Source organism: Triticum dicoccoides, chromosome 2A, assembly GCF_002162155.2.
Source record: "Triticum dicoccoides isolate Atlit2015 ecotype Zavitan chromosome 2A, WEW_v2.0, whole genome shotgun sequence".
Lineage (NCBI taxonomy): Eukaryota > Viridiplantae > Streptophyta > Magnoliopsida > Poales > Poaceae > Triticum > Triticum dicoccoides.
Window position 1 is genome coordinate 609,241,251 of NC_041382.1, and position 27,817 is coordinate 609,269,067.

Here is a 27,817-nt window from a genome sequence, read left to right on the forward strand (position 1 = left end):
GACGGCTGCTATGGCGAACGGCGGCGACGGTGGTGTTCGGCCGTGTGAGGGAGAGAGCGGGGGAGAGGAGGGAAGAACCGAGGGAGAGTGAGAGAGAGCAGGGGGGAGGGCGTGGCGTCGTCCGGGGCATCGAGACGAGGAGGGGAGGGCAGGCAGGCAGGCGAGCAGGTGGCGTGGCGCGGTGGCGCGTGCGCGCGCCGGCCACACTCCCCTCCCTCTGTCGAGGACGAAGACGACAGAGGAGGGAGGCGGGCTGGGCCGCCTGCTGGCTGGGCCGGCCAGCTGGCTGGGCTGCACAGGGAGGAGCCCAGGTAAGCTTCTCCCCTTTTAATTATTTCTGTTTTCTAATTTCTGACATTTGTTTTGATTTAAATAAAATATTAAATCATTTATTTACCTTATGCCAATTTTTGCAGGAGCTAGATATATTATTCCAGAGCTCCTTTATAATTGGCATAATATTTGGACATATATTAATATATATAACTAATATATTTCCAATGCAAATATTTATGCATTAATTCCAAATGCCCAAAATAAATACCTATGAGCTCTTAAAAATATTGGTTTAATTTTTATCTCTGTCCAATATTTTCAGAGAGCAACATGAGCATTTTCTTGGACCCTTTTGGAGAAATTTTTATTTGGATCATTTTCAAAAATGATTCTGAGGGTTTCACAAATCCCCATTTCAAATTAAATGGAAATTTAAACATGATGCACACACTCTGATGCATGACTAGCTAGGGTGTGACAAATTTAAAATCTTGAAATGAAAAAAAAAAGATATTTGAAACTAATTGCCAGTTTGATGTGTTTTAAAAATGTACAACACATTTCTCATTATTGATGGGTCATTTTCTCGGCCAGCCGAATGAAAGCTCTCCTCGTCTTGAAAGATTTGCAGCCCAACAGGCCTGACAAAAAAACTGGGTTGTGGCCGTGGACCCTGTTGTCAGCCTCTCCATGTACAGTACTCTTCCGATGGAAGTTGTTCCTTGACCACGTTGACCATGCCGCGCGGAGAGCACCACGGTGGTGGATGATGGCGAGGCCTAGGAAGGGGACGACGCAGCAGTGGAAGCCCGCGCGGAGAGGACTACGAGGGTTCACTGGTTCGGCTGTGGTGTGAGGCTGCCGTCGCCGCAGGGCCTGGCCAGCGGTGGGAATAGTAGGGGGCGGTGAGGCCTCTACGGCAGCACAGCCGGCCACGGGAGGCAGGAGCATGCGGCACGACCGGCGCTGCTTTGGGCGGCTGGAGCAAGAAGACCAGAGGTTGAAGAAGCACTACGGTCGTTGGATGGACATCGTACGGTCACTGGAGCTAGAATCGTTCATATTGACTAAGTTGACAAAGCCCTTCGTCCCCTTCAACTTAGTAGGCCCACAAGTCAGCCTCCCAGCAAGGTGGGTCCCAGCTAGCCGAGGGAGTATTCATTTTTTGTGCGTAATAAGGAGGCACTTCCGGTGGGTCCGAGCTGACAGCAGGGGGGGGACGTTTTTTCGCGAAATCCGGTGGCCCGTCCGGTGGGTCCCCACAGTCAGGGGGAAAAGATTTTTTTGCAAATACTGGTGGCCCGTCCGGTGGGTCCCTGCTGTCAGGTGTTGGGATAATTATTTTGCACGTAATAAGGAGGCACTTCCTTGCTGCGGCCGTGGACCCAGCTGTCAGCCTCTCCATGTACAGTCCACGTCCGATGGAAGCTGTTCCTTGACCATGTTGACCATGCCGTGCCGAGAGCACCGGGGCGGTGGACGACGGCGAGGCCTAGGAAGGGGACAACGTGGAGCCGGGGAAGACGCGGCAGTGGATGGCCACGCGTAGAGGAGTACGAGGGTTCACTGGTTCGTTGTGGTGTGAGGCTGTCGTCGCCGCAGAATAACAGTGGGTGTGGGTGAGTAGAGGGATGGCCTGGCCAGCGGTGGGAGTAGTAGGGGGCGGTCAGGCCTCCGCCGCATCGCAGCCGGCCACGGGAGGCAGGAGCACGAGGCACGACCGGCGCTGGTTTCGGCGGCTGGAGCAAGAAGACCAAAGGTTGAAGAAGCACTACGGCCGTTGGATGGACATCGTACGGTCACTGGACCTAGAATCGTGCATATTGACTAAGTTGGCAAAGCCCTCCATCCCCGTCAACTTAGTAGGCCCACAAGTCAGCCTGCCACTAAGGTGGGTCCCAGCTAGCAGGGGGTATTTATTTTTTTATGCGTAATAAGGAGGCACTTCCGGTGGGTCCGAGCTGACAGCAGGGGGAATGTTTTTTTCACGAAATACGGTGGCCCGTCGGGTGGGTCCCAGCAGTCAGGGGCAAACGTTTTTTTCGCGATATACTGGTGGGCGTCCGGTGGGTCCCTGCTGTGAGGTGGACAAATAATTATTTTCTGCGTAATAAGGAGGCACTTCCTTGCGGCTGCCGTGGACCTAGCTGTTAGCCTCTCCACGTACAGTATTCTTCCGATGGAATTCGGTCGTTGACCACATTGACCACGCCGCACCGACAGCACCACGGCGGTGGACGATGGCGAGGCCTAGGAAGGGGACGACGCGGAGCCGGGGAAGACGCGGCAGTGGATGCCCACGCGGAGAGGAGTACGAGGGTTCACTGGTTCGGCTGCGCTGTCGTCGCCGCAGAATAACAGGGGGTGTGGGTGAGTGGAGTGGAGGGATGGCCTGGCCAGCGGTGGCAGTAGTATGGGGGCGGTGAGGCCTCCGCGGTAGCACAGCCGGCCATGGGAGGTAGGAGCAGCCGGCACGACCGGCGCTGCTTTGGGTGGCTGGAGCAAGAAGACGAGAGGTTGAAGAAGCACTACGGCCGTTGGATGGACATTGTACGGCCAGTCGAGCTAGAATCGTGCATATTGACTAAGTTGACAAAGCCCTTCGTCACCGTCAACTTAGTAGGCCCACTATACTGGGTCCCAGCTAGCAGGGGGAGTATTCATTTTCTTGTGCGTAATAAGGAGGCACTTCCTTGCGTGCGAAGATATAGCTGGTGGGTCTGAGCTGTCAGCGCTGGTAACATTTTTTCATGAAATACAAAGGCCGTTTCGGTGGGTCCCAGATGTCAGGTGGAGGAAATCATTATTTTGCGCGTAATAAGGAGGCATTTCCTTGCCTGCGGCCGTGGACCCAGCTGTCAGCCTCTCCACATACAGTCCACTTCAGATGCATGTCGGTCGTTGACCACGCTGACCACGCCACGCCGAGAGCACCAGGGTGGTGGACGACAGCGAGGCCTAGGAAGGGAACGACACGGAGGCAGGGAAGACTCGACCGTTGTTTTTGTTTCCCACGTGGAGGGGAGTACGACTGTACGAGGGTTTACTGGTTCGTCTGCCATCGCCGGAGAATAACAGCAGGTGTGGGTGATTAGAGGGATGGCTAGGCCAGCGATGGGAGTACGGTGGGGCGGTGAGGCCTGCGCCGTAGCATAGTCGGCGGCGGGGAGGAGGGAGCAGGCAGTCCCGCCGGTGCTTGTTTGAGCGGCTGGAGCAGGAAGAGCAGAGATTGAAGAAGCACGACGGCCGTTGGATGGACATCCAACAGTATACAGGTCATCTGTGGAAAGCCTCAAATCTGTGGAAAACAGTATACAACCCATCTGCCATTATTTCAAATAATTTACAGACCATTTGCTAATCCTTACGGGTTTTTTTGGAGCCCATATTCTTTATGTTAGCATTACATCCCATATTGTGGCCACGGTTAAAAAATTATACGACATTTTGCATATGTCGGTGCGGTCTGAACTGTTTTTAATCCCAAAATTTCGAGTCACATTCAGACTGATTTTAAAAATAAATGTATATCAATATAAAATATAATAAATTGTCCACGCATAAAAATCAATAAATTTAAAATATTGAAATGAAAAAAAGATATTTGAAAATAATTGCCGGTTTGATGTGTTTTAAAAATGTACAACCCATTTCTCATTACTGATAGGCCATTTTCTCGGCCAGCTGAATGAAGCTCTCCTCGTCTTAAAAGATTTGCAGCCCAGCAGGCCTGATAAAGCGACTTACTTGACAAATCACAAAAGAACTGGGCTAGCCATTTTCAGAAAGAAAAAAAAACTACTGGGTTGGTCTGTGGTAAACATAAAAGAAAAGGTTGTCTAGACAGGCCAGAGTGTCCCGCACAGCCTAGTTGACACCCTGCTTCCGTCTCAAAAACAAATTAGATAAATGCCACTCCAGTTATGGCGATTCATAAAAATGCCACTATAATTTCCAAACTTTGAAAAATTCCACTGCAATTTTTGCAAACTTTGAAAAACACCACTCCAGTTTGCAAACTTTGATAAACGCCACTCCAACTTCGAAAAATGCCACTAGAAATGGCATGAAATGACATTTTTCAAAGTTTGGAAATTGCAGTGGTATTTCTCGGATACACCAGATTTGGAGTGGCATTTATCAAATTAACTCAAACCAAAAATAATTGGGCGAGCTACTGGGTCCCTGGTGTCAGCCGCTCGTTGTGCAATTCTCTTGTTTATTGACTACGTTGACAATGGCATGGGACCCAGATGTCAGAAATCCAGTAGGAGGAGCCATTTTTTATTGGCCTGAAATAAGGAGGCACTTTCTTGCGTACTGCCATGACCTTGGTGGGTCCCTGCTGTCATCCTCTCCACGTACAGTACCAGTTAGTCGTGCTTCAAAACTGATCAACACGCCATTAAAAAAATAAAGGTCGATAACTAATGCGGCACCTCAGGCCAACGCGGCCAGATCGAATTTTGCACGAGAAATTACACACCATGTTTCGTTGACATGTGGTCCCGTTCCAACATATCAGTGAGACGACGACGAGTAGTAGGAGTATTTCCAAACGGACGTGTAGGCCGGGGCGCCTCTTCGTGAACCGTGGCAAACTCGCAACTGTCCACCGACTCTTCGCCTTTCCCTCTCGATTTGGAACTGCTATCGCACGCTCTTCCTCTCCCTCCTCCATTTTCCTTCAGCCCTTCACCCTTTCTTCTGCCATTGTTCGATCGTCTTCTCCATGGAGGGAACAGGCCGGAAATGACCCCTTTATTCTTGCCCCGATCTGAAAGATGACGTGGTGGAGGAACTCATTGATCGGTGCGACGTCATCACCTCGGCTAGCATGGCAGGTTCGTTCAAGCCCATTCTCGACTCAACTAATAACATCATTACAAAGAACCCAAGAGTCAAGGAGCGGTTTGATCTCCCCTATCTTCTTTGCCATGACCCTAATGACTGGCGCCGGCACGACGGAGGCCTCGCCCTGTGCCAGTTGATGCCGCTTGATAATGATACGTATGATGTTAAGATGTCATCGCTCGAGGGCAAGGCTTGGGCGGGCGCAAATGGAGATTGGGTTGTTTACATTGGGTCCAACTGCGAGTGGGAACTTGTGAATGTGTACCCTCGTCACCGGGTTCCACTTCCAAAAATCTCAGCACACTGCCCAGAGGTTGAGCACACCAGTAATGTACGCGCGTTCAAATACGATCATGGTGACTGTCTTCTACGAAAGATAGCAATTTGTCGAGTTCCCAACCGCTCTTGGAATTACAGCAACTATGAAGTTGTTGCTATCTTCGACAAGCTTGTTGCCATCCTTAGAGGTTTGACTCGATGGACATTGGTCAAAAATCAGTTTATGTGCACGAATGAGTACTGTGATGCAATTCAATACGAGGGCCTTGTGTTTGCTTCCACCACTCGTGGCACTCTTTTTGCATGGTATCCTCGTAGTTTCGGTACGTTTGTCTTCCACCGTAATTATAATTGTTTCATCCACATGCATGCGGGTTAGCAAGTTTCCCTTTACTAATTAACCTTCTTCTTGTGTTTCCAAGGTCCTGTGAACATCCCACCACCTATACTTGAAAAAATTTATAACCAAGGGGGAGATGTCGATGGTGATGATCATGAGTAGCGCCCATATACTCTATGGCGCCTGGCAACTAATTCCGATGGGTCACCTCTTCTTGTGTGTATACAGCCCACTGATGATGTTACTGGTAAGGAAGCAGGTGTCTCCCATGGTCACACTCTCCGGACCTATTCCAACACCCGTTGCATGGTATTCTGGATGGATACTAGTGTGCTAGCGCCAACTCCTTCTCCCTGGCACAGAATTGATAGTCTTGGAGAAAACTCGCTCTTCCTTGGACAAAACTATCCGATGGTGGTGAAAGGCGATCCAACTGATGTTGACACATTTATGAGAAGCAACTGTGTCTATACCTCGGACATTTGGGTGGTTCCCTACCCTGGTACTGTTATAGTAGGCCGCTTCAGCCTGGATGATCAGTCCTGCATTGTCTCCAGATCGACAACGGATGGCCCGTCCCAGAGAATCACTTGTGGTTCAAAGCAAGTGTTTCCAACACCCCGGAATGGTTGTGTTGAAGTTCATTTCATGGCTTTTTATTTGTTGTGTGGTGAAAACTTTAGTATTTATAATGTATCCTCGTTGTCGATGTGGGTTGATGACCTGTTGTATGTAATAAAATGATATGCCTGTGATAAACTTAGTAAATTTATGAATGGCTTTTGAGTCGCTTCTCTAAATTTGTACTAGCTTCACATGCTCCGCGCGTCGGGCGGGTGTTTTTACTGTAGCCATATGTTAATGTGTTCGTTGTACATAACCAGCACCTCGAATCCTCGATACTAGTATACTATATACTAGTAGGAGTAAGTAGTAGGAGTAGTAGGGTGGCATGGGCCAGAACAAGCATTCACGTCCAGGAGTACGACACACGCCACCACCACGACATCCATCTGACACCATATTATTTCTTGGAGTCCGTGCTAGAGCAATCTCTTCAACCTCGTCGTTTCTCTAACTTCAGCCATCGCGTGGCGGGAGAGGTGGGGGTTTGTCGATAGTTGGTTTCCTTAACTACGGTCCCACTTGTAAGGCCAACTCCAACGCGCGACCCAAAATGCACCTCCATTTTGCACGAACTCCAACGATAATTTTGACTAGAAAAGCAAGACCAAAGAAAACAAGAACCACAAGAATACATTTTACTACTCCTGTAAGTTGGATTAGTGCCTTCTCGATGCATTCATTGTTGATCTGCGGAGGCTCGATCTTGCGTGCTTCTTTCTTCTTCGAGTGTAAAGAAGTAGACGTTGCTTCCTCGCATCTAGTCTCATGTCTAGCCTCTATTCTAGTAGGAGTATCAACAAGTGCACTAATCTCATCCGAGAGAAGAACTGAAGATTTGGTCGGGTTCTTCCTCCTTTTGCCGACACATGGGACATCCAGCATCCAGGTCGTGTCATGGAATAAAATAGAGTGGTAGTTGAAGCCACGAGATGTGCATCTTTGGTTAAACTGTAAATAGAATCTTACTACTCTTGAGTAACTCCAAAAGCGGCCACCGAAGATCTTTATTGGATTTGTTTTTCATCACCAGCACGTCGAGGTGAAAGATGTGCAGGTTCAGTGGGTCCTCTTGCGTTTTCACTGACATGTGGGGCCGTGCTACATCCATCTCTTCTCCCTCCTGTTTTCTCAGCCATCGCACGGTGGGCGGGGTGCGGGTTTGCCGATAGTCGGTTTGCTCCACTGCGGTCCCACTTGTAAGTGAAAATGCAACACCGCACGCATTCCCGCTTGAGCGGCGTGCCGGACCAACCGTGTGGGGGTGCGACACGAACACGGCAGGCTTTTCCTTTTGAACTTGTAACTTGTAAAATTTGGTTCTACTCCATGGCGCGACCGATAGATAGAAAATACTGATTTTTCCTAGAGTAATGAGAAGTTTGGTTCTGGCGCCGTTCATGCATGGAGTACATACGAAAATTATGAAGTTGATGTGAAAGGTAATATAATTACTGTAGTATCATATACTACTACATGGATTTGACGAAAAGATAAAAATACATACAGATCCATCAATGTTCAACAACATCCTCACGCCCTAGTGTGCTGGGTCACCAACCGACGTGTGAGGAGCAGCGGCGTTGGCGGCGAGCTCAACGTGCTTCTGAATAGTGCCGTCCAAGGTTGCCCTGCGCTCCAAGAAGGCCAGCGTCCTATCGTCCTCCTCTAGCATGTAGTAGTCCTTGTGGACGATTTACGCATAGACGTGGGTGATTATGTCGATGGTGTCTTGCTGCGTCAGGCGCTGCGCGGCGAGCGCGACCTCGAGGTGGACATTCTCTGGCGCGACGGCGGGCAGTCGCAGGGCCACCAGTGCGTCGAAGAGGTTGTTACCATAGTGGCCGTTGAGGGTGGAGGGCATCGCAGAGCCTGGGCGCGTCGGCTGGAGGCTTACATCAAAGTCGTCCGCAAGTCTTGACAATGGTGAACTTGTCGAGGAAACCGACGAGGACCTCGTCGAACAAGGAGACGAAGCTGTCGTCCAAGCGGCACCTCGCCCTAGCGGCCTCAAGCAATACTACCTAGAGACCTTCCTCGGTGTCGGGCCGCGGGCCGGCGTCGTGGACCATCTGGCACAGCTGGCTAATGCTCGCGCTCATCGCCTCCATGGGTCTAGCGTAGCTTCTAGTCAACTAATCTTGCGTTCCGAGTCATCACTTAGCCCTTAGTTAGCGTGCGTAGGTGCGTAGGATTTCGTACTACTCCTCGGCCCTCTACTGCACCTGCCTTTGGCTATATGATAGGTGGGCCAGCCACCCCTTGGGGCCGCGTGTCATTCACCCAAAGGCAGTTGCCGTAAGTCAACGAAGCTGCGTCCCCCTCTGTGTCGGTGCAGTATAGTCATCTCACCAGACCTCTAGTTGGGGCCAAATGAGAGAAGTTTGATGTTTACTGGTTTATTGGTCCCCTTTGCATTTTGTGCCAAGTTTTGACCTTTGATTTAACTATTAAATGTTAATGCATGTAAACAAAAATGTTGTGTAAGTCACCTTACGAAACCAAATAATCCCAAAATACTTAGGCACACTGCATTAACTCCCTCCTTGTTTCTTATTTCGTGACATATCAACCAATGAGAGATGTGGGTCGTGCATGCTTTCAATGACTTGAGACTACCAAACATGACATGCAGTGTTTAGTTCATTGCATGTAATCCTATTAGTACTCTAGTTAGGAGTAGCAATAAAAACATTAAGTTCTCTCACCGATAGGAATAAAACACCATGTATTTATTTACAGAGGGAGTAGTACATTTTTGGTGACATGCATTACTAGATATTGCTAGTCAAATACTAAAATCCAGATGGACGTGGTAGTACTCCTAAATCTAGACGGTGGTGCTACTAGTACTAGTAGTAGTACTACCAATGTAGTAGTAGGAGTACTAGCACTGTACTTTCCGTTGGTCAAATTATTACGTGCTGCTCCTCACAGTGAAGTGACAAGACCTTGCGCCGGAGATGACACCTGAGTATAGGCGCCGTGTTCGGCATACCATTGTCAGCCTCACTATCTGCAGTCACTATCATCATGGCTGTAGAGCTAGCCTGCTTACAACTAGCCCTGTTCGACATAATTTCCCGTGCGTAGATGCCCGTGCATTGCACGGAACACCAAGATTGGGGGTGGACGGCTCCGGCAGCGGCCATCGCGCTAGATTTTTTCACGGCCTTCTACTCCTAGATGTGGTGGGGAGGAGATGAGGCTGATTGTGAGAGACAAGGAGTTGTTTGTAAATAGGGAACAAGTGCGGGCATCTTTTTGCAAAAATGGAGAAGCTTGGTTTGTATGCGTCAGATCTAGATCCGACGGCTATTGGTGAAAGATGGGAGGCACAACATTATCACCAACTCAGGACCTGTTTGATTCGCAGGATTTTGAAAACGCAGGAATAGGACACGGCAATATTACAAGTTTCAAACTGATATTACAAATGTTAGGAGTAATGCTGCACCTACAAAGAGGGAATTACTAGGAAGTTTACGTAAGAACTTTCGTTACTTTAGGTGGATGCAGCATTATCGTACAAACTAAAATCCACCGCCCTGACAAGTCACTAATGGGCAAATAAGTTTTCGAGTCTCTGGCCACTTGATGTTTCAAAAAGAAATTCAGCTTCTGTGGAGAAATGAGCTCCACCGTGTACCCGTGCGGGTGTGGCTGGGCACGAAGCGTGAGTACGTGCACGGTGCACCTATTCCCTTCTTGTATACGTACACCACCTACGTGGGGTTGTGTGAGAGAGATACAAACCTAGAGAGATATAGTGTGTGGGTTCTTGAGAGTTCTTTTGGGGGGTCAATCAAAAAAATAACATATGCAATGTGTGTGAAATACAGTCCTGGATATAACATATATATAGAGGGGGCGATCCACGAGAAGAGAGTGGAGGTATCATCGGCTTGAGGTGTCCCATAGAATCAAAGAGAGGTATGATGTGTGTGTGTGTGCGCGCGCGCGATCGATAAAGAGTGCCATCGAATTTGTGTGTGCCCACGTCAAAGATATAGAGTGGCTGGCCTACTGGAACGTGAGATGGGACATGTGCAGTTTGTCTCTGTGGCATGGATACCTACCTGCAGCGCTCGACTATCGGTGTGTGGTGGGGGAAGAGGGAGGCCCAATTAACTATAGAGGTACAATGGCTGGTATATGTGTGGAGGAGGAGAGAGGCCTACCTCATGTATTTAGGAGATCGATCTGCCTCATGTATTAAGGGAGATCGATCGGCATCCATGCATATGTGTAGGAGATGAATAAGGTTGGGAGAGAGACAGAGCTAGAGTGTTGGAGGGGGTGGTAGTGGAGTTGCTTCTAACAAATGGTGGGATAGGCTTGCTAGACAAACGGAGGGCACACCCGCAATATCAATAAGAGAGGAGATGGCTGCTTGTTGTCTGTGCACGTGCGTGTGAGAGATGGGTCAGGAGGCATGCACGAATGATGAGGGGGGACGGTGTGGTTGTGGTAAGCAGATGTAACTACATAGGAAGATCAATCGCCCTTTGTAAGATAAAGGAGAGACATATCTTGTGAGGTAAGTCGATCGATGGGGGGTAGTTAAAGTCGATCTAGGTATATGTTGGGAGATCGATCGGTATACATGCATGTGTGTGTTAGAAGCAAATGAGGCACGAGGAGAAGGATAGAGAGAGAGAGGGATGCATGTAGGAGGTGGTACGAGAGGCATACTATATCGAGGGGGAGGAGTGTGCGAGTACGAGAACGATGAAAAGAGTGGTGGGAGTGAGGCATGGGCGGTGACAAGAGAAGAGGGGAAGCTTGTGTTTGTGCTAGGCACACCTGGCTAGAGAGGCATATCGATCGATGTGTGCCGTAAAGAAGGAGCTGGGGGGCCTACACACACCGTGGGTGAACGACCTAAAGTGAAAAGACGAATTTGCGCGATGGAGCTAGAGAATGCTGAGGGAGGGTGAGAGGGATGCGGGCGTGTGCATGCACAATAGAAAGTTAGCGCTAGCTACAAAGATAAGAGGGTTGTCTGGGTGTAAAAGACAAATAGAGATCATATATACTTCATTATAAAAAGCGAATTCGGATATTTGAAGAATTTATCATAGTGTTTCAAACCGACGTATGTGTGAATATATATAACGGTGATATACATGGTGTGGTTATGAACATGGTATACTACATTTAATATGTTTTATCTCTACTCTTATAAAAGACGGAGTTGCTGATGATGGTGTGCCTGCCATCCTGCATTATAGGCCGTCTGATTTATATCTGGTGGATAGCAAGGAAACTATGATGGTTGAAGTTGGCAACAATCATGATTGTAGATTATTATTGAAATAGAGAAACGAATTCAAATTTAGTTCGAATTGCAGCGGTAGTATAGACATTTGGAATGCACTAAAATGTTGGTATGAGTAGGTTACATGCATTATACAGCAAGCGAAAAAATTTAATCGGACATAACATGGATTCATACTCCCTCCTTCCATCTATATAGGGCGTAATGAGATTTTTAAGACCGCCTTTGACTATTGACAAGATTAATAGTACATGACATGCACAGTGTGAAAATTATATCATTGAAAGAACCTTTCACAGATGAATTTAACGGTGTGCTTTGTGTAAGTTGCATGTCATATATCATTGCCCTAATATTTGGTCAAAGTTATCATCGAAAAACGCATTAGGACCTATATAGATGGAAGGAGGGAGTAGCTTTGAATAGCATTTGTATAGTAAAATGGGGCAAGACTCTCTCTTTGTGTGGTGTGAATAGTTTTATTTTTTTTCGTTTTCTTTTTGGTTGAGGGAAGTGCGAATTGATTTGGTACGTACAAGTACAATATTACTACACTTTAGGCTTGTCCCTAAAATTCAACCAGTGTCTTGTTATATCCCGAAAATTCAGATACCGTGCTCCCAAAACTGGCGCCTTCGCAACCCGCGCCTTGCTATCCCGAAATTACAACGTGCGCGAAAACTCCCTACAGCTGCCAAATCCCGACATGCGAAATCCCCCTTCTAACCCTGAGCCGAAAGGGCCGCTAGTTCAAATCGGTGGGGGGGTACTTTTGTAACACACCCTACATTTTGGACAAGCGTGTTCCTAAGTCATGCTTCACCCCTCCCATCGCCCCCTTTTCGCCATTCGAAATCCCAGACCGCCATAACCTCTCCGCTCCAGCCGTGAAACCCCACCCTCCTCCGTCTGCCACATCACCGTTGCCCAGCCGGAGCCTCTTCCCTGACGATGTCATCCAGCGCAACAGCTCGATGTCCCTCATCCACCTCCCCGGATGAGGATCCATCGTCCATCTCGCCGTCCCGCCAGTTCAGCCGCCCCGTCCTCCACCTCCAAGGAGATGCTCCGACGACCGCCTCGTCTATCGCGGCTGCTCCATCCCCACAGCGCCGCCTTAACCTGCTCCACCGGAACTGCAGCATCCTCACCGACTTCTCGAACGAAGCCGAGGCCTACTCGGCGCCACCAAAGAGGTTGTACACTCATCGCATCGCGCCTTCTCCTTAACTCGACATCCCGGCGCCGACGGTGCTCCATCCCGCACCCCCATGGAGCGGCTACCTTGAATCCGGTGCTGCAGGCGACATCTCCACGGCGGCTCTCCCCCAGTGTGAGCCCCCTTCGGCGGTGGCGTCCATACCAGCCGGATCTGTTGCTGCTGCTCCAGCTCTCGCTCGATCGCTCGCTCGCCCAGCTGCTGCTGCTGCTCCCCCCTCGCTCGTGCTACTGCTCTGCTCCGATTAAGCCACACTTCAATCGACTGAATCAACTTTTGGGTCAGTCGATTTTCAAGGATTGGGGGGCTCGCCGGAGTTAAGGAAGAACCACCTGCAGCGGGGATGGTGGCTCGCCGGAGAGGTACCCAACTATCTATCTTAGGGTTCAGGGTGGGGGCGGGGGCCTAGAGGGCTGGCCGGGGCGGCGGTGGCGAGTTGTTTCGAGGCGGCGAGGCGGCGCTGGGGCCGGCGGTTCGGCCGGTGGTGGCTGGCAGCTCAGGGGGGTGCAGGTTGAATATGAACTGCAGGCCCTCCCTAAACTACATGTCAAGTGCCTCTCTGCTACCATTGCGTTCAGTTTCGACAGTAGCATTCAGATTCCAAGTTAAATTTCATTTTTGACAGTTAAGTTCAGAGTCAACAGTTTTTACCTCATCTGTTGTAGTCAGGTGGTTTTTGGTGATGTTAATTTTACATCCATTTTACATCATCTATTGGAGATGCTATTAGAATCCCACTTGAGATTGACGATGTATGTCTTGTGCTGCTTCAGCCTTGACGTCTTACGGCACCGGAGCTGCTCCAACGACAGAATGATCCATCACAACAGAGCAGTGCCCTGGACGCTGTCTATAGATTCCTCAAATCTTCCTCCACACCTCCGACAGCCACCTCTGCCTCAACTGCTTCAGCGACCAACCCAATGATGTTGAGGTCAACACGGCTACGGCAAAGAGGTTTTATACTTGTTGCATCACTTATTACTATACATTCACGTCGATTCTTTAAGGTTATTTTGGTTCAACGGAAAAACATTGATCCACTGGTTGTTACCATCACTCTAAATTTCTGCATGCTCTCCTTACATAATCTCACCATATTTTTTTCGTATGCATGTCAGATATCGTACACAGTCATGCTGAACATGTAGAGAAAAAGAGAAGAGTTTTGCGCGGCAATACAATGTCATGCAGACATCACTCCATGGTGGGTTCAATGGCAAACCCTCCCCACCCCTCTCCAGATTGTAATCCAGAGGAAGATATCTGTTTTGATGCGGATTCGGACACCGCTGACCACTCCTATTTACCCCCCCAAGGTGTTTGCTCTACCTTGGCATGATGATGTTAGTCATATCATGCATATGTTGCCTTGTAGTGCCTACTTTTGACATCATATATGTCATCTGCTTAGTTTAGACATGTCCTGTAATGCCACCTGTTTAGTTTCTATATCATATATGGGAATTATGTAGTCTCATGTCTTTTAGCCAGCCATAATATATGTGAAATGTGCAATGCCATCCTGTTTAACCAGGCATCATATATTTGAATGATATCTTGCCCATCCTTGTCTTCATTACATTTCCATTTGTCGACAATGTTTGTACATTAAACTACTCTTCCTGTGAATCAGCCATTTGGGTGGGAGATGGAAAAATCTGGAGTGAAAACAAGGCCTTCAGAGCAGACAGTGCTTCCTGTCGAAGCAGATCTCTTGTTGGGTCCCAATAGCTCCTCAGAGATGGATTCAGAGACAGATGACCAGTCCTATTCCCCCACTGAGGTGTATGCTCTAACTTGGCACGGTTATACTGCTCATATCATGCATACGGTGCCTTGCATTGCATAGTTTAGATATCATATACACAATATTCAACACCATGTTCTTAGTTTAGACATCATATCAAATGCCCTATGTTTAGCATATAAATCACATATGTGAATTAAATGATGTGATCCTGATTACCTAGATAACATGTAGGTGAATTATGTCATGCGATCCTGTTTAGTTATTCATCATATCTTTGAATTATGTTATGCTATGCTATCCAGTTTAGATAGACATCATATATGTGAAATTATGTCATGCTATCCGTTTTAGTTAAACAACATACATGTCAACTATTTCATGCCCTCTTTTTTCCACACTATCTATTGCATCTGTCTCTCATACAATGTCTATACATTCAACTATGTTTCCTGTTTATCAGCCATTTGAATTGGAGCGGGTGATGCCAGTATCTAGCGGACTAAAAACACGGTCTTCAAATAAAACAGTGCTACCTCTTGGTGGAGATAGCACCCCGGTTATACATGCACAAGAACCAGCCCTACCACACATAACCCAAACTCTCGCAGATTGTACCCCTACTACGATGGACAGAGAACCAGCTTCACCCAATCTAACCCCAACCCCAGCCGATAGTAATCCAGTTCCTGTTGACACAACACCATCTCCACCACAGAGCTCCCAAACAAGAGCAGTTAGTAAGGCAGCTCCAGTGCCCAAAGGGCCAGTACTATCACGGCGAACCCCAACTCCACCAGTTAGTACGCTTATTCCTGTGGAGGAAGCACAACCAGCTAGTCGTAGTTTAGCATCTATTGCATTTGATGTTGTTAAATCGTATGTGTGTATCTTCCCATCTTGGAAATATTATAATGAAGATGAAGGAAATGCCAGTTGCAGGTGTTTGTCTAGGAGTTATGTGTAAGTAATTTTATTCATGGCAATTACTTTGCTTCGTCTCATACATCCTACCTCCGTGATGGTTATAATACAGCAAATTTTCCCATTTTTCTCGGACCGAATTGGAAACTCAGGATGATGTAACCTGTGCTAATACCTCTGCTATCTTCAAGAATGCTTGGTGGTAGTATCGGAATTACCTGAAGAAAACGTACTTCACCGGCAAAGAAACTCATCAAATTCCCTTACGTTCTTCTGAGACACATTTACTGGACGATGACTGGGAACGCCTTGTTCTGTACTGGTCCCGAACCAAGAATGTGGTAAGGTCTATGAGCTCATTTTCTATTTTTAAGTATTATATTCTTGCGTCTTACTGTACTCTGTTCATGTAGAACAAGTGCCTAAACCTGAAGAACAATTGTTCTAATTTAAGATTCCATTGCTACCATAGGACATAGATATATGTTTGTTTGATGCTTTTATTATGTACTAGTACTTGGCAATAGAAAACTTGGTAGTTTAATCCTGTCCACCTTACTAATGAACTGGTTCACCGAAATGAGTTTCATATACTAGTACATGCTAAACTTGTTATGTGTCTGCTTGTTTCTTCTTTTAGAATGCTGACAGAATATTGGGGAAGAGTGCCTTATTAAGCAACGATAAAGGAAGTAATGCAGATAAGGTTCAGGATAATGACACATCCTGTCTTGGTTTAGTGTTGGAGTTACTGGCCACTACCGCTTGCACAAGCTATTCAAACTCACTGTCTGAGTCAGTTCGGTTTCTTGAGCCTCAACTACAAGCTGAAAGACATCGACCAACTGTGCTGCGACAAGAAGCGGAAGGACTGCTGAAGTCCCTGGATCGTTCAAATGCATACTTTCTGGTGCAACATCAAGCGTTGGAGGATTTTAGTGCCAAACAGGACAAAGCTAGTTAGCCTGCTAGGCTTATTGCCAGCATGGTGGATACCAGGATAACGATTCTTGAGCTCTTCTGAAGTTGTTTTAGTTATGCTCTTGTTTTGCTGCCGCATTTATTTGCACGGGTGGCCAATTTTGATAGCCAGTGTATATGATATGCTGCTTTGTTCCCTATATTTGCACTGGTCGCAAACTTTGATGCCCAGTGGATGTAATATGTGTAATACCCGTGATAGCCTAGCGTTAGTTGCTTGCTTATTTATTTCCTTGTTGTCTTGTTTATTTCTTTGCTTGTAGTCATTGCAGTTCTTTTTTCGCTGTTAACTAGTGGCTGCAATAACCTATTTTTTTAAACTAGGCCACAATAACCATGGGCTAATATTTACTGTACTGACACTGGGCCTCCTACGGGCCGTGGAAACAGTGGGCCTTCTATGGGCTATAGAAACAGTAGGCCTTCTACGGGCCATAGAAACAATGGGCCTTCTACGGGTCGTATCATCAATGGGCCTTATACGGGCCGTATGATCGATTGGCCAAACATGGGCCAATAATAGGCCGCATTATGGCCGTAAACGGGCTAGAGTTGGAATCGTCCGTTCATGGGCCGACCGTAAGGGGCCATCGTTAATAGGCCATATTTGATGACACTATGAAAATGGCCCAACGTATTAACGGACCACAAATGGGCCGACTGTAACCACGGGCTGAATTTGGCCCACAAGCAGAAAATGACAGTAACGGGTCGTAAGTAAACGAATGCTGGAAATGAGCCCAAGAATAAATGGGCTCTGAGAAGGCCGAAAGATAACATGCGCTGGAAACGGCCCAACGGAATAACGAGTCGTTAATGGGTATAAAGGGATACACCATTCATTACGGGCCAGTTTCACCACGGGCCGTTAATGGGTGTAAAGTGATACACTGTTCATTGCGGGCCAGTTTCACCATGGGCCGTTAATAGGCCAAGAGTTACATAGGGCCCCATATGGGCCAAATGACATCATGGGCCATACATGGGCCAGAAGTGAAAACGGGCTGGAATCATATTGGATGGCCTAGATGATGCTACTGGGCCTAATTCGGATAGGGCGTAACGGGCCTTGGGTTAGCGGGCTGTAAATGGGCTATATGCGAACAGGCTGTTAACAGACTTTCCATGGGCCGGCCCGCCACCTTTTTACCAAGTCAAACGGGCCGGCCTTTTCACGGGAATGGGCCTCTGTTGGGCCATGCCACGTGGCAATGTATCATAGGTGCCTATCTGACCCACTGATGAGCTGACACGTGTTTCGTCCGGCCAATAAGAATTTTACACGTGGAAATATCCCATTGGTGGGGGCTGTTAACGGGTTATCGGATCCAAAACCCGACCCGATACCTTAACGGCGTTCCGTTACGGTGGATGCCACGTGTCAGTCACCCTTGACGAAAGCACTTCTGTGACGCGCGATTTATCGTCATGGAAGTGGACACTTCCGTGATGATAATTTTGGTAATGTCATGGAACACTTCTACGACAGCACAGGTATGACTATCTTGATTCTTTCATAAATTTGTCATGGATGTACATGCATGACAAAAAAAAGTGACCTACTGTGACAAACACGTATCATCATGGAAGTGTATTTTTTTGTACTGTACTAAGCGGGTGGTGGGTGGGCGGTGAATTTCTTCGTCATCCGCATCCCAATCCTGCCGAACATAGTTCGGCCAGGACTCTCCTGACAGGGTGAGTGCTGAAAGATATCCGCGGAGGTGAACTCCATGATCGGCGCCCAGTCGGTTTCGATAGGCACGGGCGCAGGCGGTTCGGAGTCCGTGGCCGGGGAAGAATCCGATAGTTCGGTGTCACGGCTCCCGTGAAGGGTAAGGTCGATACTCGGCTCGATCGCTGTTGAGAGTACGGCCTCCGTGGCGGGGTCTATCCACCCGTCCATGGATGGCGTGATTGGCTCCGAATTGAGGGTCGGAGCGGTTGCCGGTGCAGTCTCCTGAACACTGTCCGATGGTAGAGCTAAATCATTCTCATCGTGACCGTGCAGCGCACTTGGAAGGGGCTCGAATCCGTCTAAGATCAAGTCTCCACGGATGTCGGCCGTGTAGTTTAAGCTTCCAAACCTGACCTGGTGGCCAGGGGTGTAACTCTCGATCTGCTCCAGATGGCCAAGCAAGTTGGCCCATAGTACGAAGCCGCCGAATACAAAGATCTGTCCGGGGAGAAAGGTCTCACCCTGGACTGCATCGCTATCGATGATCGAAGGAGCCATCAAGCCTAACGGTGACGACACAGAGGAACTCTCAATGAAAGCACCAATGTCGGTGTCAAAACCGGTGGATCTCGGGTAGGGGGTCCCGAATTGTGCGTCTAAGGCGGATGGTAACAGGAGGCAGGGGACACGATGTTTTACCCAGGTTCGGGCCCTCTTGATGGAGGTAAAACCCTACATCCTGCTTGATTATTCTTGATAATATGAGTAGTACAAGAGTCGATCTACCACGAGATGAGAGAGGCTAAAACCCTAGAAGCTAGCCTATGGTATGATTGTATGTTGTCCTATGGACTAAAACCCTCTGGTTTATATAGACACCGGAGGGGGCTAGGGTTACACAGAGTCGGTTACAAGGAAGGAGATCTACATATCCGTATTGCCAAGCTTGCCTTCCACGCCAAGGAGAGTCCCATCCGGACACGGGACGAAGTCTTCAATCTTGTATCTTCATAGTCCAACAGTCCGGCCAAAGGATATAGTCCGGCTGTCCGGATACCCCCTAATCCAGGACTCCCTCAGTCGTCAACAGGCTGAAAGACACACCAGGCCGGAAATTAGCCCAACATTTAAATGGGTCGCTAAAAGGCCGAAAGATGTACATCCTGAAAATTGGCCCATCCATTAAATGGGCCGTTAACAGGTCGAAACCTCATCGGGCCGATACTGAGCCCAAATATATAGCGGGCTGTTAACGGGCTCGAACTGACGATGGGCTGCAATGGTGTGAAATCTTTAACGGGCCGTTGATGGGCCGAATTGGCACATCTCGTATGGGCCGTGGGCTTAAATGGACCTGACACAAGTAGGCCTTATATGGGCCGGCCTGCTAATTTTTACTGGGCTGGCCTTTTCCATGGGTGAGGGAGTCCTGGATTAGGGGGTCTCCGGACAGCCGGACTATCTCCATTGGCCGGACTGTTAGACTATGAAGATACAAGTTGAAGACTTCGTCTTGTGTCCGGATGGGACTCTACTTGGCGTGGAAGGCAAGCTAGGCAATACGTATATGGATATCTCCTCTTTTGTAACCGACCTTGTGTACCCTAATCCTCTCCGGTGTCTATATAGACCGGAGGGCTTTAGTCCGTAGGACAATAATGCAACATACAATCATACCATAGGCTAGCTTCTAGGGTTTAGTCCCTCTGATCTCGTGGTAGATCTACTCTTGTAACACCCATATCATCAATATCAATCAAGCAGGACGTAGGGTTTTACCTCCATCAAGAGGGCCCGAACCTGGGTAAAACTTCGTGTCCCCTGCCTCCTGTTACCATCCGGCCTAGACGCACAGTTCGGGACCCCCTACCCGAGATCCGCCGGTTTTGACACTGACATTGGTGCTTTCATTGAGAGTTCCTCTATGTCATCGCCGTTAGGCTTGATGGCTCCTACTATCATCGGTAGCGATGCAGTCCAGGGTGAGACTTTTCTCCCCGGACGGATCTTCCTATTTGGTGGCTTTGCACTGTGGGCTAATTCGCTGGGCCATCTAGAGCAGATTGAAAGCTACGCCCCTGGCCATCAGGTCAGATTTGGAAGTTTGAACTACACGTCCAACATCCGCGAAGACTTGATCTTCGACGGATTCGAGCCACAGCCGGGCGCGCCGCACTGCCTCGATGGGCATGACCTAGCTGCCATAGGACGGTACTCCAGAGGCCGCGCCCACACCAGCTAGACACCGCCTCAGGGGCTAGACACCGCCTCAGGGGCTGCAGTCTTGACGGTGATCGAGCCAAACACCAGGATATCCTCTGCGCAACCCATGACTCCAAGGTGCCGGACTCTCTTCCGGACCCCGAACCATCTGCGCCCCTGCTAATCGAATCCGAGTGGGCGCCGATCATGGAATTCACCACTGCGGATATCTTTCAGCACTCGCCCTTCGGCGACATTCTGAATTCACTAAGGTCTCTCTCTTTGTCAGGAGAGCCCTGGCCGGATTATGGCCAACAGGACTGGGATGCGGACGACAAAGAAATTCGACGCCCACCCACCACCCACTTTGTAGCCATTGTCAATGATTTAACCGACATGCTCGACTTCGACTCCGAACACATCGACGGTATGGACGACGATGTAGGAGACGAACATGAACCAGCACCTATAGGGCACTGGAAAGCCACCTCGTCGTATGACATATACATGGTGGATACACCCAATGAAGGCAATGGCGACGAGATAGCGGAGGATGACCCCTCCAAGAAGCAACCCAAGCGCCAACGTCACCGGCGCCGCTCTAAGTCCCGCCAAAGCAAAAGTGGTGATAGCGCCGAAGACAAAGAAAACCCCCTCCAGCAAGAGTTAGATTAGGAGGATGAAGGTGCCAGCTCTCCTGAGAGAGTGGCTGGCGGAGAGGAGGAGGATGACAATTACATGCCCCCCTCCAAAGACGAGACAAGCCTCGGCGACAATGAATTCGCCATACCAGAGGATCCCGTCGAACAAGAGCGCTTCAAGCGCAGGCTTATGGCCATGGCAAATAGCCTGAAGAAAAGGCAGCAGAAGCTTCAAGCTGATCAAGATCTGCTAGCTGACAAATGGACTGAAGTCCTTGCAGCTGAGGAATATAAACTCGAGCGTCCCTCCAAGGGTTACCCAAGGCGCAGGTTACTACCCCGACTGGAGGAAGAAGCGTATGATACGGCTGATCGGCCACCTCGTGGCCGTAATAGAGAGGCATTCCTGCCGAAAGCTCAGCCCCCACCCCAACGCCATCCAAATAAAAAGGCATGGGGAGATACGCCAGACATGCGAGACATATTGGAGGACAAAGCAAAGCACTCAAGATCGATTTGCGCATCACGAGGACGCACCACTCTACGAGACGGTAAACATCACGCCGGATACAGTAAAAGCAAATCCGGCCGGGCCGAACACAGTGGGCAGGACCCATACGAGCTGTGTCACGATATAGCCAAATACAGAGGTGTCGCACACCCCTTATGCTTCACAGACGAAGTAATGGAACATCAATTCCCAGAAGGTTTCAAACCTGTAAACATTGAATCATACGACGGCACAACAGATCCCGCGGTATGGATTGAGGACTTTCTCCTCCACATCCACATGGCCCGCGGTGATGACTTACATGCCATCAAGTACCTCCCACTAATACTCAAAGGACCAGCACGGCATTGGCTTAACAGCTTGCCAGCGGACTCCATTAGCTGTTGGGAAGATCTGGAAGCCGCATTCCTCGACAACTTTCAGGGCACTTATGTGCGACCACCAGACGCCGATGACTTGAGCCACATAATTCAGCAGCCAGAAGAGTCGGCCAGGCAATTCTGGGCTCGGTTCCTTACAAAGAAAAACCAAATCATCGACTGTCCGGATGCGGAGGCCTTAGTGGCTTTCAAGCACAACATCCGAGACGAGTGGCTAGCCCGGCACCTTGGTCAGGAAAAGCCAAAATCTATGGCAGCCCTCACGACACTCATGACCCGCTTTTGTGCGGGAGAAGACAGCTGGTTGGCTCGCAGTAACAACATATCAAAGAACCATGGTACCTCAGATACCAAGGACGGCAATAGCAGGTCATGTCGCAACAAGCATAAGCGCCGCATTAATGGCGAAAGTACTGAGGATACGGCAGTCAATGCCGGATTCAAAGGATCTAAACCCGGTCAGCGGAAAAATCCATTGAAACAAAGTATGCCGGGTCCGTCCAGCTTGGACCGTATACTCGATCGCTCGTGTCAAATACATGGCACCCTAGACAAGCCAGCCAATCACACCAACAGGGATTGTTGGGTGTTCAAGCAGGTCGGCAAGTTAATCGCCGAAAACAAGGACAAGGGGCCGCATAGCGATGACGAGGAAGAACCCCGGCAGCCACACACCGAAGGACAGAAGAGGTTTCCCCTGCAAGTACGGATGGTAAACATGATATACGCAACCCACATCCCTAAGAGGGAGCGGAAGCGTGCGCTCAGCGACGTATATGCGCTGGAGCCAGTCGCCCCGAAGTTTAACCCTTGGTCCTCCTGTCCAATCACCTTCGATCGCAGGGACCACCCCACTAGTATCCGTCACGGCGGATTCGCAGCACTAGTCCTAGACCCAATCATCGACGGATTTCACCTCACTCGAGTCCTCATGGATGGCGGCAGCAGCCTGAACCTGCTTTATCAGGACACAATGCGCAAAATGGGTATAGACCCCTCAAGGATCAAACCCACAAAGACGACCTTTAAAGGCGTCATTCCAGGCGTAGAGGCCCACTGCACAGGCTCAATTACACTGGAAGTGGTCTTCGGATCCCCGGATAACTTCCGAAGCGAAGAGTTAATCTTCTATATAGTCCCGTTCCGCAGTGGTTATCACGCACTGCTCGGACAAACCGCATTCGCTAGATTCAATGCGGTACCACATTATGCATACCTCAAGGCTCAAGATGCCAGGACCTTGCGGAGTTATTACAGTCAATGGAAACACAGAGCGCTCTCTCCGAACAGAGGAGCACACCGCGCCCCTCGCAGCAGAAGCGCAAAGCAGCCTCTCAAGGCAATCTACCAGCTCGGCGTTTCAAAGCCCGGACACCTTCAAGCGCGCTTGGGGCAATCGGCAAATAGACCGCCTGGCGCGGTCTGAGCTCGCGTAGAAATACGACGGCCACCCCAATCCCAGCCCAACGACGTTGTTCATGTCGCGCGTACATCATTACGCATTAAAAATACCATGGGCACAGATGGGGAGGGGGAGGCACAACTACGGCACGTCCCAAAACGCGGCCTAAACCGCACCAGGGGCTTCCCGTTTGGTTATTTTTCTTTTTCTTTCAGGACTTCAATCTCTGGAAACTCTGTCCGGCAGCTCTATTGCCGAACACATGATACAGCAACCAAGGAGGCCAACGACTACGGAATTCCCAGGTGGATTACAGATTTCACATAATTCCTCAGCTCGCCCTTGGAAGGGACATAGTCCTACTCTTTTGCTCATTACACTATCTGTATCACTCTGCTTTAATGCAATTTTTTAATATACAATGCATGACATTACGATTATTATCGCATTTTTGTTATATGTATACATATCTATGTGTTCATTAATGACGCCTAGCAACCGTACACTCTGGTACGGCCAATGCACCAAGGGCTTACCCACAATATGGTGTGAAAAGTCCGAACACTTTCACAAGTGCGGCACCCCGAACTTATAGCATTATATGCATCAGCTCCGAATCATGTCTTTGGTCAAATGTTGGGTTTGCCCGGCTCCTATGTTTTGGTACCTTATGTTCCGGTCTATCGGCTAAGGTAGCGCTAGGAGAACTACTGCGATTGTGCCACAGTTCTGCCGGGCCGAGCACCTCAGTAGAGAAAGCTAAAACTGAATATCATGATAAGGCGAGAGACTGGTCGCTGTTCGGCGAGGTTTTTCGAGTCCCTAAAGACTTATGCCGCTCAGAGCGAGGGGCCGGCTCCGTCCGGCTTACAGGCGTGTATCGCGCCCCGAATTCGGCCTTCCGAATACCAGGGGCTTTGCTGAAATTTAAAATTGTAGAATTCTATGGCTAAGTGAGAGTGATAAAGCATTATTAGTCCGGTTGCCTTGTTCGTTGTGTTGAGCACCTCCCTCGAAGGACCCAAACATGGGAACAAGAGTGCTCAGGTTTATCCCGAACACCCCAGCACTCGTGGCATGGCGGCAGAAGCCGAGGACTAGCCATCTCTCAGATTGGATAAACAGCCAAACATAAGGTAATATTTTAAATTCACACAAGCGTTGCATATCGAAAACGATACAAGCTTTCATACATACAGGACAAAACGAGCAAGTCTCATTCAAATATTACATTTTGCAAACACTCATCCGCGATAAGACGGGCGCCTGGCAGAACACCCTCGTAGTACATCTCGGGGTGGTGGTGCTCCTTGCCCTCCGACGGCCCCTCCTTGATCAGCTTCACGCGTCTAGCTTGACCCACTGCGTTTTTACACGGGCGAAGGCCCGACGTGCACCTTCAATGCAAACGGATCACTTGACGACCTCCAACCGTGGGAAGGCATCCACAAGCCGCCTCACCAGGCCGAAGAAGCTGTTCGGAAGGGCGTCGCTACGCCACAACCGGACTATGAAGCCCTTCATGGCCTGATCGGCCGCCTTATGTAGCTCGGCCATCTGCTTCAGCTGGTCGCTCATTGGCACCGGATGTTCTTCCTCAGCATACTGAGACCAGAACAGCTTCTCCGTCGAGCTTCCGTCCTCGACCTGGTACAATAGTGCGGCATCGAACACACTGCGGGGCAAATCTGCGAATGCTCCTGAAGAGCTCCGGATTCGGGTAAGTAATCGGTAATTCACCATTGCATGCTTGCTTTGCATATAGAAAGCCTTACCCGCCGCTATCTTCTTCATCGCGTCGATCTCCTCAAGGACCTTCTGGGCCTTGGCCTTGGCACTCTTCGCGCTCTCACGGGCCGCGACAAGCTTAGACTCTCTCGTCTTCAAGTCAAGCTCCAACACCTCGTGCTTTGTCACGAGAGCCTGGAGCTCTTGCTGCACCTCGCCCACTCGAGCCTCGTGCCTCTCTCGCTCGGTGCGCTCCTGGGCCACCTTTTCTTCGGCCTGGGACAACACTTGCTTCAGGGTCGCCACCTCGGTCGTGGCCCCTGGCAAACATATAGTGATCGTGTCATTTAGCAATCGCGTCCTTTTTTTCATCTATAGACGGGGTATTACTTACCCTTGTTCTCCTCGAGCTGCCTCTTAGGAAGGCCGAGCTCTTTCCGGGACCCGTCGAGGGCCTCCTTCAGTACGGCGACCTTCGCAGCTAGTGCGGCGGACGCCAGCAGCGAAGCCTGCACATGCATATTGACATACTTATATTAGACTCCTGCGATATTATTTGATCCTCTGTTCGGCTTTTCTTTGTGAACACTGAACAAAGCATCAGGGGCTACTGTCTATGCGGTAACACTTCTACTACATTTTAAAATACTTACCTCGAAGCCTGTTAGAAGGCTACTACAGGCTTCAGTCAATCCGCTCTTGGCAGACTGAACCTTCTGGATCACCGCACTCATGATAGTGCGGTGCTCCTCCTTGATGGAAGCGCTGCGAAGTGCTTCCAACATAGTGTCCGGCGCCTCTGGGTGGATAGAGGTCACCGGCACTGGCGTCTCACCCTCCTTAGAAGGGGACCGCCTGCCCGAGCTCGGATCCATTGGAGGGTCCGGCGCGGTGTTCAGCTAAGGGCCGAACTTGAAGCTTCCGGGGACCCCGTCCCCACGGCTCCCGGAGTCCGGAAGGTCACCTTGAGGCGCCTCCGTGACTCTCCCCCCCGATCCGGTGCCTCTTGAGACAGCACCTCGGTGTCGTCGGCCGGATAAGGGGAGGTGGCCGTTGGGACTGGATCGCTATCCAGGGAGCCGTCCAGGGATACCTCGATATTGGCTCGGGGCGGCCTGCACAATTGAGTTCGGCGTTAGGGAAAGCAATGCGACAAAGGAATCATATGGGTTACTTTGGTATCCGAATACTTACGATCTCCCCTGGGGCTTGCCCCTAGGCAACCACTCATCTTCACTTTCGTCGGCGGCGGTGGAGCTGTCCGGAAGGAGCGTCCTTCCCTTCTTGGACCCTTCGGCCTCCCTAGTTGGGGCGGCCTTCCTTTTCTTGTCTCCCCCAGTCGGTGGGGGAGCCTCCTCTTCCTCTTCCTCGTCTTTGGGGAAGAGTGCACCGCAGAGTCATCGGACGGTGAGTCCGACGACGCCTGGCGTCAGGAACTCTTTCGAGCTCCCTTGGCCTTCTTGGCCTTCTCCGGCACCTTATAAGGGGCTGGAGTCAGCATCTTCGTTAGAAGAGCGTCTGCGTGGCCTTCGGGCAAGGGAGCCGGACAGTCAATCTGTCCGGCCATCTTCTGCTAGTCCTGTCAAAATTACGGGAGTTTAGATCCCGCATAGAGCCAATCTATATATATATATATATATATATATATATATATATATATATATATATATATATATATATATATATATATAAACAAATATCATGTAAGAGGTAAAACAACTTACCGCACTGGCGTGGCGCTTCGCGCTGAATCCGCGATCCTCAGTAATGGGGGGAGGGACCGCGGCGCCCTTGAACAGCACCCTCCAGGCATCTTCATGAGTCGTGTCGAAGAGCCTGTTCAGAATTCGGTGCTGCGCCAGATTGAACTCCCACACGGTAAACTCCCGTTGTTGGCACGGGAGTATCCGGCGAACGAGCATAACCTGGACTATGTTGGCAAGCTTGAGCTTCTTATCCACCATGTTCTGAATACATGACTGGAGTCCGGTTAGATCTTTTGAATTACCCCAGGATAGGCCATTCTCTTTCCAGGAGGTGAGCCGCATGGGGATGCCAGATCGGAACTCAGGGGCTGCTACCCATGCGGGGTCGCGCAGCTCGGTGATATAGAACCACCCCAATTGCCACCCCTTTATGTTGTCCACGAAGGTGCCCTCGAGCCATGTGATGTTGGGCATCTTACCCACCATGGCACCTCCGCACTCTGCCTGGCGTCCGCTCACTACCTTCGGCTTGACATTGAAGGTCTTCAGCCATAAGCCAAAGTGGGGCTTGATGCGGAGGAAGGCCTCGCACACGACGATAAACGCCGAGATGTTGAGTATGAAGTTCGGGGCCAGATCGTGGAAATCCAGGCCGTAATAAAACATGAGCCCCCGGACGAAGGGATGGAGAGGAAATCCCAGTCCGCGGAGGAAATGAGTGAGGAATACCACCCTCTCATGGGGCTCGGGGGTGGGGATGAGCTGTCCCTCATCTGGGAGCCGGTGCGCGATGTCGTCGTGCAGGTATCCAGCTCTGCTCAGTTTCTTGATGTCTCCCTCCGTGACGGAGGAGACTGAGGGAGTCCTGGATTAGGGGGTGTCCGGATGGCCGGACTACACCTTCGACCGAACTCCTGGACTATGAAGATACAAGATTGAAGACTTCGTCCCGTGTCCGGAAGGGACTTTCCTTGGCATGGAAGGCAAGCTTGGCGATACGGATATGTAGATCTCCTACCATTATAATCGACTTTGTGTAAC